Source organism: Blennius ocellaris (genome assembly GCF_963422515.1).
Source record: "Blennius ocellaris genome assembly, chromosome: 1".
NCBI classification, from domain to species: domain Eukaryota; kingdom Metazoa; phylum Chordata; class Actinopteri; order Blenniiformes; family Blenniidae; genus Blennius; species Blennius ocellaris.
In genome coordinates, this window is record NC_137650.1 from 29,820,854 (window position 1) to 29,834,063 (window position 13,210).

General features: G+C 40.3%; 1 protein-coding gene across 1 annotated transcript in view; it reads left to right on the forward strand.

The window, feature by feature from the left end:
- The window catches only part of nhsb (Nance-Horan syndrome b (congenital cataracts and dental anomalies)), a gene marked incomplete at both ends in the record, with an annotated part of 42,392 nt that overhangs the window by 11,084 nt on the left and 18,098 nt on the right, over positions 1-13,210 (forward strand). The gene's annotated exons all lie outside the window — the stretch shown is intronic.

A 13,210-nucleotide genomic window follows, 5' to 3' on the forward strand; every position in this document is an offset into this window, starting at 1 on the left:
AGTCTCCACAGATGAAATGTGATAGCAGATTAATAGCCGAACATATTAAAGGAACAATCCTTATTAGTTCCTCTTTTATCATCGGTGAATCACTTAATATCTAACAGATGGATATTGTTTCACCAGTCAGAGCTTTTCTGTAACAACTTGATGGGAAATTGTTTTATTTTTCCCTTTTAATCGCGTGATCAAACCTCTCAACTTCACTGACATTCAATAGATGAAACTGTGGGAAGAAAAATACTTGTGAAACATAAATATTACTTCAGGTGATTACATATAAAATCCTTTTATAAAGTTTTAATACACTGTCAAGGCTCTCATCTACCTTTATATATAAAGTTGGGTTTAGGCTTTGTCTAAACTAATATGAAACAAATCAATAATTTCTGTGAGCTCTTAGGTCAAATAATGTTTTCACATACCAAACACAATAATGGCTTTTAGGATATGTGTTTTGTTTCGGTATAGAAATGCACAAAAGTGTGTTTATTTGTCAAAAAAAAAAAAATTACTGAGCTGCACACAGGACATAACTGACAAGTTTCAACTAAGTGTCAGTGGACATCCAAAACAGACATTTAATCCATGCGTGTTGAAGTGAAGCGGAGCCATATGGTTTGCAGTGGATCAGAAGCAGTGATCCTGGGGATGAAACCGCCCCAGCTGAACCTTTGTGCAGCGCATTTACACCATCTGATGTTTATCGTTGCAGCGGGGTCGCAGCCCTGATAGCGCTGATCTCACACAATCACATCAGTCATTATCACATACGATAAACAGCTTATGCATGTTAATGTAGCTCTGGCATTTTGGTGCCTGTACTGTGCAATACTACCTAGAAGACATTTGAGAAAATTTCATTAATAAAAAAAATAATAAAAAAATTGGAGCAATGTCGAGGCGGGGGATAGTCTGCTTATTTATTTACAAGTTTCACAGTATAGTTTGGCTGTGTTCCTTACTGCTGGCTGGAGTCTCCTGCTTCACGAGGTGAGATTACAAGAACAGGCTTGATATTTGCTTCTCTGTATACAGATGTATAAAAGATTTAATGCAAGTACACACACACACACACACACACACCCATATAGCACATCAGACAAACATAGATGCGCAAACCCATGACCAACACTTGGAAGTCCCACAGAAACTGGCCCTCCTCTCATCCTCAGGATAAAAGGGGATAATACATTATACATATTCTCCACTCTTTAACTGCTCATTATAGTACAGTCAGCCTATGTCTTGAAACAGGTCGGTCCTAATGAGATGGCGCTTGCTACACAACCCCAGTGTTTTTCACTCATGTGCAGGGGCTTGTCCCGTCCCGCTGATGTTCACCCACGATGGCCAAAAGGTTCGTTCCATTTGTTTCAGAGCATTTTTTTTGTAGCTTCTTTTTTTTTTCTCTGTAATTCCAGATTAATATTTATAACTGCAGCCGAACAGTCTGCTCATTATTTATACCACATTACAGTTCAGTCTATAGGCTGTCAGTATTGCCTTCTCGTTACATGATATGCACTGATGAGGTGAGTCTAGGTAAGAGAAATTAATTCTGGCTGATTTATTACAATCAGGCTTTATCCATTACAGATGCAAAATAAAGAGGAGTTGATGAATTCGAGAAGGATTATTAATTTTATAGATGATGTAAAAAAAAAAAAGAGCTCCTGTTCAGCATGAGGGATATATTATTTAGTTCCCCCTGCAACTTACTCATGTTTTACAGTTTTAAAAGTTCTGAGTGAATTTTATGTGTGTCTTTCTGAAAAGTAAGTCAAGTCTACGTGCACCATCTGCACATTAAGACCTGAAGGGACCATCAGAAGTCGAATCAAGTGAACCAAAAAGTAACTCAGAAAATCCCCTTCAGTGTATATTTGTGGAATCAAAGACGATGTCCTTATGAAACCTTCTCACTGTATCGAATGCTGCCTTGATTAATGTAGTCATCATTTTTTTTTAACCACACATAGAAAAAGTGCAGTTACAAGTAAAAATAAATACATGTTTTTCAGTACATGCATTCAAATTGATTCGCTTGTATAAATTGTTAATATGGAGAATGAAGTATATGAAAATTACACTAATATATCTTGAACATAATGTAGGTGTAAAGCTCTGTACAATTCTGAAGCTGTTGGTGTACTCAGTACTGATTTCTGACTTTGAAAGTAGCAAAATAACACAGAGCCTGATTTATTATGATCCTTTACAAAGTTTGCTAAATTGTATGATCATGCAATTTTATTGCTCTTGTCATTTGCATGCATTTCACTGGTGATCAATCGAATAAGCAGTATTTAAATAAGGGTGTGGGATGGATTGCTGCTTGTATTGCTTGCACTCAGGACTGATTGGAAGGATCGATGAGTTTACTACATGCACAAAATGAAAGAAAACGCAACATCTTAAAGTATGAGTCACAAATCACTGGAAGGCTCATACACAAGGAGCAAAACTTTAAAAAGTTGATTTTCAAAAGTCAGGTTTCAAATAAACCAAATTAAGGTATTCAAAAAGTATAATCTGAGAGGCAAGTCCAACATAGAGTCCACAAACAAAAAAAACACAAGGCAAGGAGAAGGCCTGATGTCAAGACGCGGAGGAATTAAGATGATCTGGCAACAGAAACATGAAGGAAGTGCGCTTATATACACTGGGGAGGGGAGATGATCTGTAACAATTTCAAGGTTATGAGAAAACTAAGAGCAGCAAAGGAGATCTTTCATAAACAACCCAAGAAGGAATAGAACGCAGAAAGTGTCTTGGGATACTTTGATACGAAGAAAAGTTGTGGGGAGCCAGCAGAGGAAAACACCATAATGACAAAAGGCTGCTTCGTATTTGCACTTCCTTTTCAAAGTCATTGACGATAGACACAACGTAAATCATAATGCTATTTGTAAATTAATCTATCAGCACAAACTCCTCACAGTATTTTGCATGGCCTCTCATATGTGTCTCATATTCCATTTTCATGAACGTAAATGTGTGCGATCCACAATGCAGCCCTTTTTTTCTCCACTAGAATGATTGTCTCCCATGACTAAACTGCCACCAATGAAATATTTTTGAATAGGCAACTAAATACACATAAAGTGTAAATTGGTCCAGAAAATGTTTTACAAATATCATAGATTACACGCGTGTTTATCTACTGAAAGCACTGAGTGAAAGTTAGGAAATGTATGTGAATTCTGACTTTGACTGTATGAATGCAAAGCAATGGTTTCCTCGGCACTCTCAACATTCCTAGGTTTCGTCCACCCCAACCTCCTCCCAGCATCTGCAGCTCATTCCACTTCATTCATTCAAAAACTAAAACTATAACTTTTCTCTGCATGCAGTTCTGCCAGCAATCATGCTGCCTCACGATGGAGCTGGGGAAACGGTTAAGCTGAACATAAATACATTTTCAAAGAGACAAGGCCACTTTGAAGTTCATGACTATCTGTTCTCAAAGCTGCAGTGATGTGTAAGCATGGCCGTGGTTTCCAAGCCTTTAAACAGATTTAGACATTAAATACCTTGCTTAACTCCACAGTAAACAGATAGATTGGATACGACTGACACTGATCTTGTTATGTAGTGTCCTTTTGTTGAAGAGGCAGGATGAGAACAGGATTGAGTTCAGAACCTGTTAATGTTGCATGACAGGCTGCTGTAGAGGGTGTGTGTGTGTGTGTGTGTATATATATATAACATTTAAATTATTTGCTGATATTGAAAAACATCTCCCTGAATTAAACGATCTTGTTTCCAGTGTCTTTGTAAATATTGTGATGGATTACAATCCGTGTGAATGAACAGCTGATTTTTGGGGGGGGTTATTTGGTTAGAATAAACAACAGTGCAGAGAAATTATATGACAACCACACAGCCTCTGAGATGCAGCTGTGGTTCGAACAGTACAAAGAAAGAGAAGGGAAGAAGAAAAGAAAGAAAAGAAAAGAGAGATACGAGGACGAGGCGGCGGAGGATGACAGCTGGAGATGGAAGGATAGGAAACTGTAGCCAGTGTGTGTGTGTGTGTGTGTGTGTGTGTGTGTGTGTGTGTGTGTGTGTGTGTGTGTGTGTGTGTGTGTGTGTGTGTGTGTGTGTGTGTGTGTGTGTGTGTGTGTGTGTGTGTGTATGAGTGTGAGTGTGAGGGGGCAGTGCGTAAGAGAAGAGCAATAAGGCCGGGGTTCTTCGAGGAGACTCACTCTCACTGTCACATCGATCAGACGACAGCATCACACACACACTCATGCAGACGACACCCCTGCGCTCTCCGTGCGCTCACTGTGCAAACTATGACATGGAGGTAATGCGAGGAGGCTGTTATAGATTATATAGAAGAAATACTGTTTTCATCTTAATGTAGGGGAATTTTAGGGGAAGAATTTGATAATTCTGCTGATAAAAATGTAAACGTGAAGTCTCAAACTGCCGGTCTGGCTCGTTTGGAAGGCTGCAAAGTTTATAAACATATGATTTATCGTCTTCAGACTTCAGGTTAATCCAGAGCCAGAATCACCTGCAAGGAGGGTTCCTTAAAGCCGATTCATACTTTCTGCATCCGCGAGTCCGCAGGGCGTGTGCCGGTCCGTGTGATGTAAATATTGTTAGCCACGCCTCTGTGCGAGTGTCCGCTCCAGAGCAGCGATACCAGGTAGCCAGATGGCGTGAAATATCAAACACGAGGCAAAGAGAAGAACGCCAACAAGTGGAAATATTTTCGAGATCCTTATGTTGCATTATGGAATGCGTACCTATGTGAACCCTGAATTTTAGTCTGAATGTATCTGCATGCAAGTGCAAAGCGCTCAGCGGATGTACAATGTGTGAAAGCATGGAAGAGCCTTTAGAGTATACAGACCTGTTTTGGATGCTTCCCTTCCTTGTTCAACACGTGCGATGTGCATGTCTGATTTGGCACAAGTTTTTACGTTAGACACCATTCGTGAAATGGAATCTGACTCACCTCATAGACATCAGACCCAACTAAACTTTATTACTAAACATAGCGTCCAAACATGTCAGGACTCAATCTTACACAGGTTCTTGTGCTGCTTTAAAGTTGTTTCAGTGCTGAGATTCTTAATTCAGCATGACTTTCCTGTTTCCAAACTTTTTTCATACCGTTAACCAGTTTCAAGCCGAACATCTTTTTTCAGACCATCGGGTTTTATTGACTGAATTTGAAGAGCTAATCACCTGTTGCTTGGGGCTTGGTTTCCATGTTGCGAAATATTATTTATGGTTTTATGGCTTCATTACATAGCCCATCAATGTATACATTACAGAGTCGATGTGAAACTTGGAAATCACCTGTTGTCATGAATTCATGATTTCAATACAACTTTTGGTATTTTTTTTTAAATAATTTTTTGTATTAAATACATCTTTCCTTTTCTTGCCACTTTGCATTTGAGCACCTTGGAAAGAACGAGAAAAACAGTCAAAAATAAAGACAATAACTTCATCGATCCCATTGTTTCCTATTGTAGGGCTAACTTAGCGGTAAACCAGGTCCCACACTGTTTCTAACTCTCTGAATGTCATCGTTGACCAAGATGTCATTCAAATGAATGATTTGACTTAAAGTTTGCAATTTGAGCGTTTCCTAATTTTGTAGACTCGGGTTTCAAACAGAAGCTTGCTTGATTCAATCATTTAACCAATTATATATAAAAACCTAATGGGGGTTTATTCCCATCAAACCATTCAGTTTGCTTTTGTAGATGTTAATGACTCCGGATGGCCAAATGATTTGTAGTCTCAGCACAAAATAGCAACTGCTTTCTTTTCTTTTTAATTCAGCTCCATGTGCCTCTCCTCCTGTGCATGTGCCAATAAACTGGCCAACGCAGGTCTGGGAAACCCAAAACAGGCCTTTCCAGACATGGCACATGCCAACATGTGTGGGTGTACAACATGGAACATCACTGCTCCCCGCAGAGAGTGTTTCATACGTATGTAAGGTTACAAACAGACAAATCAGCCAAAAACCTTCGACCAACTGATTAGGGGGGTCTCTAAAGGGGGTAATAACTAACCTTTTTGGAAAAGCCTCAGAAGCCGTTTCCCACTGTTTCCTGACTTTTTGCCAAGCGACGCGAGCTGCTCCTTATCCGCCCCTGAGCAAGAGAGCAGAAATCATGTTTCGCTATAAGTTTCTTTAAGGCTAACCTCATTCCCTTCCAGCCAAAAGTCTTAAAATAAACCAAGGTGAAGATTCTGAAATAACTGCATTCATTTTAAAGCTTTACACAGGTATGCAGGCTCATGGCCCCAAAAAACAAGCAAAAAAAAAAAAAAATTTCACAGATGTGCAAGTGTTATTTATAATGCAATGACAATATGGGTACAGAATATATTATATTTGTTGTCTTTGTTCTGCAGAGGCTCCTGGGAGGAGATTTAAAAAAAAAAGGGGGGGGGGGGGGGGGTAGATGTAAAATAATGGAGTGTGGAATTTTTAGTTGAAAGAAAATGTCTTGCCTCTCAAACATGTGCACATAATATATAAATAATCACAAAGCGTAGACATAATTTTATAGGCGGCTGTGGAAAACACACACACACACACACACACACACAGAGCTACAGGGTGTGCCCAGCATCAGCAAGAGTACTCGCTGTGCCTGCTCTCTTACTCCTGCTGCCCTTATTGGTTCTTGCCCAATCCGGCTATCCAATCGCATTAGGCAGAGCGATTCTGTGTATAGACTTGCAAATAATCTGCACTTTTACAACAACACTCCACAACCACCGCCACCACAATTATCTCTGCTCCTCCTGGTGCTTGTGTCTATTTGTGCTATTCTATACAAAAAAGTGATTAATGACATGTGGTGACAATGTATTAACCAATTAACTTCTACTTGTTACTGCTACACATTGGTTAGGTCCATGTCCCCTTTCTTTTACAAACTGTGCATCATCTACGTATCCAACTACTTCAGATATGGTACATTTGATATCATATGTGCACAATATTCTATTTATGTGGTTTTGCAAAATACATCTGTTAAAAAAAAAACCCAAAAAAACAAACTGCTGTTGTTTCCTTGAGTCTGTTGTCTAGGAGAGTAGAGGCTTATAAAGCTGTAGTGAATTATTAAGCAGGGTGAATTATGGGGCTGGAGCGAGTAAACCAGAGAGAGAGAGAGAGAGAGAGAGAGAGAGAGAGAGAGAGAAAGAGAGCGAGAGAGAGAGAGAGAGAGAGAGAGAGAGAGAGAGGAAAAGGTCTGGACAAAAATAGGTCAACCTAGCAGTGGCAACCCAGGGAAGTAGAAATGATTCTCTCTCTGAGGAGCTTTGTGTGTGTGTGTGTGTGTGTGTGTGTGTGTGTGTGTGTGTGTGTGTGTGTGTGTGTGTGTGTGTGTGTGTGTGTGTGTGTGTGTGTGTGTGTGTGTGTGTGTGTGTGTGTGTGTGTGTCTGTGTCTGTGTCTGTGTCTCCCGGTATAATGCAAATTCATATCCCGCAAAAAACATTTTAGGAGGTAACGTTCTCTAGGTAAATATAATATAGTGTCTAATGATCAATATAATTGCACCCATCAGTGCAAACAAAACTACTGTGATGTGATTAAAATCGGTATGAATATAGACATTTTTCCTCCCTAGGCTTTAAAATAGAGAAAGTACTGTTCATATTTACTCTTTTGTTACTGGATTAAGTAAAATACTAAAATTGTGTACCTTTTTAGGTACCTTTGGCCACATGTATTTACTTGCTGAAGTTTCTTCATTCATTATCTTTATTATAATGTAAATAAGGTTTTTAAAAACATACAGTATTTTTTTCTCCTTTGTTAAAAGCCATGCTCTTCATCAAATCAAAGATCAAGATATCTTCTCAAAACTTCACATGTGATTAAATTATACACCCCTCTGCTGAATGAACAAGTCAAACAACAAGCTGAGACATACATAAAATCCCGAAGACAAATATCTGTTGGACTTTTTCAGTTTTTTCAGACACAGATTTACTGTAATAATGTGCTGCGTTATCAGCGAAAATGAAAACTCTGAACTATTGGCACCTTGTGGAGTTAAAAAAAAAAAAGGTCATGGCCACCATTGTACCACCAGGGTTTTAGAGACTATTTAAGGGAGTACTTCCATCTATCCATTCATATAATTGATAATGGGGTCGATAATGTCATGAAAAGCAGTTTTAGATATACAGTATTTCAGAATTCATTCAGATGTGATTCGATTACATTTCATTTATGTACCTATTAGTACAAACACAAATAAAAAGTGAGTCCAGTTCACTGAGAAAACTTCAGCTCAAGACCTCATTACAGCTTCCCAGTGCTTACCACTCCACAATAAACCATACATTTGTTGCATTATTTTCTAATCCTATTCAAGCTGGTAAGTATAGACATCCAATTTATTGTCTATATATAGTATAATCTTCTGTCTCCCTTTGTTGCTGCTCACATCAAAATGCTGCTTGTGCTATACTGCAGTACAGACCGGGGAGGTTCAACCAGAGTTCAAGAGAATGCAGGAGTAGATTTTTTGTTTATTTTTTGGTTTGTTTTTTTTGTTTCGTGGTGGGATTTTACTCTGTAATCAATTTTTTATCATGAGTGGAAGCATTGGCTGCGGAGGAGTAAGGATCCCAACATCTCATGAGCCGTCCATCCTGTGGGGAACCGATCTACCAGGTTGTTACCAAACAGCAGCACAGTGTCACCCCACCTTTTGTGTGCGCGCGCGTGTGTGTGTGTGTGTGTGTGTGTGTGTGTGTGTGTGTGTGTGTGTGTGTGTGTGTGTGTGTGTGTGTGTGTGTGTGTGTGTGTGTGTGTGTGTGTGTGTGTACTTGTGTGGCAAAAATACACATTCTCTTATCTATTTTCTGTGTATGTATGCATCTGTGAAGGGGTGAAGAGGTTTATGTGTGAGTGTGTTTAAAAGTGGGGAAGAGAGAAAGAGAGAGAGAGAGAGACAGAGAGAGAGAGAGAGGGAGGGAGAGGAGAAGCATGACCTACATTTGGCAAAGCTCATCGTATGAGCATGAAACTGCCTAACATCACCCCAGAGCTCCTCAGCACAGAGCCACACGATTGGCTGCTTTCAGCTCCAGCCTGACAACAGCACTGGCATCACCCAGAGGGAGGGGGAGGGGAGGGAGAGAGAGAGAGAGAGAGAGGGAGAGAGAGAGAGAGAGAGAGAGAGAGAGAAAGAGAGGAGGACATGGGGAGGAGGTACATACATTAAATCCAAAAGAGGAAAAGATGCAAATAGATGTTCCAATGAAAGGACACAGAGAGTAAAGAAAACACTTCCAGTTGGCGACAGTGATGCTATTCCAGGTGTGTGTGTGTGTGTGTGTGTGTGTGTGTGTGTGTGTGTGTGTGTGTGTGTGTGTGTGTGTGTGTGTGCGTGCGCGTGTGTGCGTGCGTGCGCGTGCGTGCGCGGGCACACGGCTTTGTTTTGCTCTCTTTATCACTTTGTAGGGTTTAAAACCCAAGAACCAACTACACTTTTGGGGTCCTGAGCCAAACTCTGAGAGGGATTCAAACTGTACCTATAAGATAAAACATGAGAAATCAATGATGTCCAATATGTTTGTACTCGTTATGCACCGACTTTTAAAATGTCTCCATGTGGGTTTTCTAGATGGAGAACTTTTGAAAGGCTGGCCACTGTTAAAATTCTAAGAAGATCATATGTCAATACTTTCTTTGCCCAGAGATGCTGTGATCACAACCATTGAAGATCTGCTTTGAATATTGCACGATGCAAAGTGCCTCGTAGTTCGGCAGCATTTATAATCAGGCATAGTTGTAATATTGTGACGAAAGACTTCAACACACCGTATTTTTTGCAACAATAAATAATGATATGGTTTCTTGTCATCGTCCAAAGTATCTCTATGTGAGGTTATTTGATGAGCCTAAATTGCCTTCGGTGTGAATATTTGTAGTTGTCTGTCTTTTTCCTGTGATGAACCTGACAAAATGCTCTGGATTTGAATTATTTTCTGTACATTTTGCATTTGTCAATTAGCTGACTCGTCCTAATTAAGATATTTGTTTAGTCAATGGGAAAATTGGTTCCAGAAAGGCTCCTCCTAGGAACTGTAAGATTTAGCAAAACCATGACATAAACACCTCAAAGGACTTTAAATTCAACTGAAAGTAGTCAAATTAAAACTGGCTGCACATGAACAAGAATGGGGGGGGGCAGTGGAAGGCTGAGAGGGAGGACATCCACTGAGAACCCGTAAAGAGCCAGTCAAGAAAGAAGAAAACAGAATCAACTGAGTAGAAATCAACAAAATCAACATAGTACAGAATAAGTGCGATAGGAACTTTTAGCCCCAAAGCCAAGGTCACTGGTAGGAAAGTACAGAGAGAAGAAAGGACAGACTACGGGAAAGAGACACACAGAGTTTAAGGGACACATTTGACAGTTAAAACTAGAAAATGTACGTGTGTTGCCTTGTCTCTAAGAAAATGCTTACAAAGCCACTGGTAGCACACAGAAAAACATCACAAGAAGCATTAATCACCATGTGCCAAATAGTTTCGTCCACATTTAAAGCATCAAATCACAATTCTGCGTGAGTGTGCGCAAAGGACAATGTTGATATGCTTAAATGTAATACACTAAACAACATAAAGGACTAACAGCCAAAATGCTTGTTAATTTCTCTGGCAGAATGTGTTGTATAACACTGAGAAAAAAATTAATAAATAATGGCGATTACCCTAAAAAAAAATGTTGTCAGCATCTGTAGCTAATCTTGCCTCACAAGGCAAGATTCAGTTTTTTGCTTAGCTTAATATAGAAAATTGGCTGATATGGTTGCTACCAATTGGGCTCAAAACAATATTTGGCAGCTGATTTCATTGAAAAGCCGATCGTACACTTCTTGCCCAGCATCAACAGGAGGCCGTCCAAGATAATAAATAGCTGGCGCTTTTGGTAAGAAATGCTACGTATATGTGCACGTATGTGCTTGTAGTCATGGTTTTAAAGTAACGAACAAAAGAAAAATACTTTATCTCTTAGAATGTTCCATGAAAGCTGGCGTTTGGGCCCCTTTTGGGCTCCAGTGGTGTCGGATGAGGCGATGCAGAAGAGGGCCAAAAAAAAAAGAAAAAAAGGAGGAAGCAATCAGATATTAAAGGTGTTAAGTTAGAGTTAGTTTAAGGTTTATACCAGGCCAAGTGTTAAGAGTCGATTATGGTTCAGAGTAAATGTAGTCAGTGCCCTCCTACGCCAGAAAAAAAAGTTCCTGCAAGAGTGCTTGGCTGTGTGTGTGTGTGTGTGTGTGTGTGTGTGTGTGTGTGTGTGTGTGTGTGTGTGTGTGTGTGTGTGTGTGTGTGTGTGTGTGTGTGTGTGTGTGTGTGTGTGTGCGTGTGCGTGTGTGCGTGTGTAAGCTCTCAAGGTGCCACACTACAAATCTCCACTTTCGACTGACAGCTCACATGACCGAGACTGCAAAAACTCTGCTAACACACACACGCGCACACACTCACTCCATCAGTCTTTCCCTCTCCTCTCTCTCTCTCTCGCTCGCTCTCTTGCTCTCTCTCTCTCTCTCTCTCTCTCTCTCTCTCTCTCTCTCTCTCTCTCTCTCTCTCTCTCGCTCTCTCTCTTTCCCTGAGATCCTCAGGCAGAAGGCATTATGGGAATCACTCTGGCACAGCTCTTCACAGCTTTAATCTTTAAGTTGTTTCCATAGAAACAACTACATTGGCTCCGTTGATAACTGTTGGGTGGCTTCTGACGCTATAGAAGAATGTCCTCACCCAACTTAAGCCTCCTCCACAAGGCATAGAACAGCGGAAGAGTCTTAGTCACTCATTGATCCGCTGATTATAAGTAATAGGAAACCAGGATTGATAATTGATGATGTCAGGCACTTAAGACCCCCCCCCCCCAAAAAAAAGATTTATTCTTTCTATATTCATGAAGTTTGCAGTGTAGGTTTTTGAATGTGGTGTTTTTTGTTTTTTGGGGGGCTTTCTGTTTTTTTTTAAACAAACTCTCAGGCACTAATACATGGTGGGATCCAGTTCACCTGCATATGGAAGACAAGACAGGTGAAATCTGTTTATTCACTGATCTCAGTGCACAGCTTGGGTTAATTCAGGTTATCATAGCTGCAGCAGACCCCCTCCTGTCGTCAGGTACATCATGCCGGTGTTTCCTCAGTTGCCTCAGAAGCCCTTCGCCCCTCCCTCTCCCCGTCTCCGGCTCTCCCTCCATACATGCCACTGTCTCTCTCACTCTCTCCCACACACTCAAACGTGATACAATGCGTAGAAAAGTAACACACTCATTTTAAAACAACACACCTTTTTTTTTTAGGGCTGGTTAGCAGATAAAAGTCGACTCAGAATCAATCAATGGGCTCTGTCGTGCGATCGTGTACACCCATGGACCCAGACACACGCCCATTCACACCACGACCATGGGTAGGAGTCTTCGTCAACACACGCACAGCGGGAGATCACCCCCTCCCAGCATATGTGCCGGTTTCCATGGAGACACGCGGTTAAAAATAACATGGGCGATGGCTTGTCTTGTGCCATTCCACCAACATGGCAGAAGCATTCTCACACACACACACACACACACACACACACACACACACACAACGCACGCGCGCGCGCACACACACACATCTTGGAGTATGTTTGACTGCTCTGTGCAAGTTATCAAATGAAAAGGTGAGATAGTAAACTCCTTGCTTTTCCTACTTAAATATGCAGCAGCCACATAGTAAAACATTGTTAAAGCATCAATTTCCGATTACATGATGACTATAGGTCTAATATTCACCTGCTCTTGAGGAAAAAACGGTCTGCATAGTGTTATTCAGTCTCTACAACGTTATTCAGTCACTATGTCCATGAGCTTTGAAAAAAAAAAAGCAATTTAACTATCAAAATCAGGTTTAAAAAGTAGTTAGCAAAACTAAAATATTCCGGTGACAGGTTTCTATTGATTTGATTGCTACTGGGAACCTTCAGTTTATTCACTATAGAAGTGAAAGTGTTGCCTTCTACTCACAGGATAACTACAATGATGTTTGGTCATCACGTTTCTTCATCTGTGTTACTGCGGGAGATAAGAAAAATGTATATTTCGTCCATAAAGTATGTGTCATCATCATTGAAAAAAAATAGAAAACAATGAAGAAACTCACTGTTCCATCCATAAGTTTATATGTTTAAAATGTCTT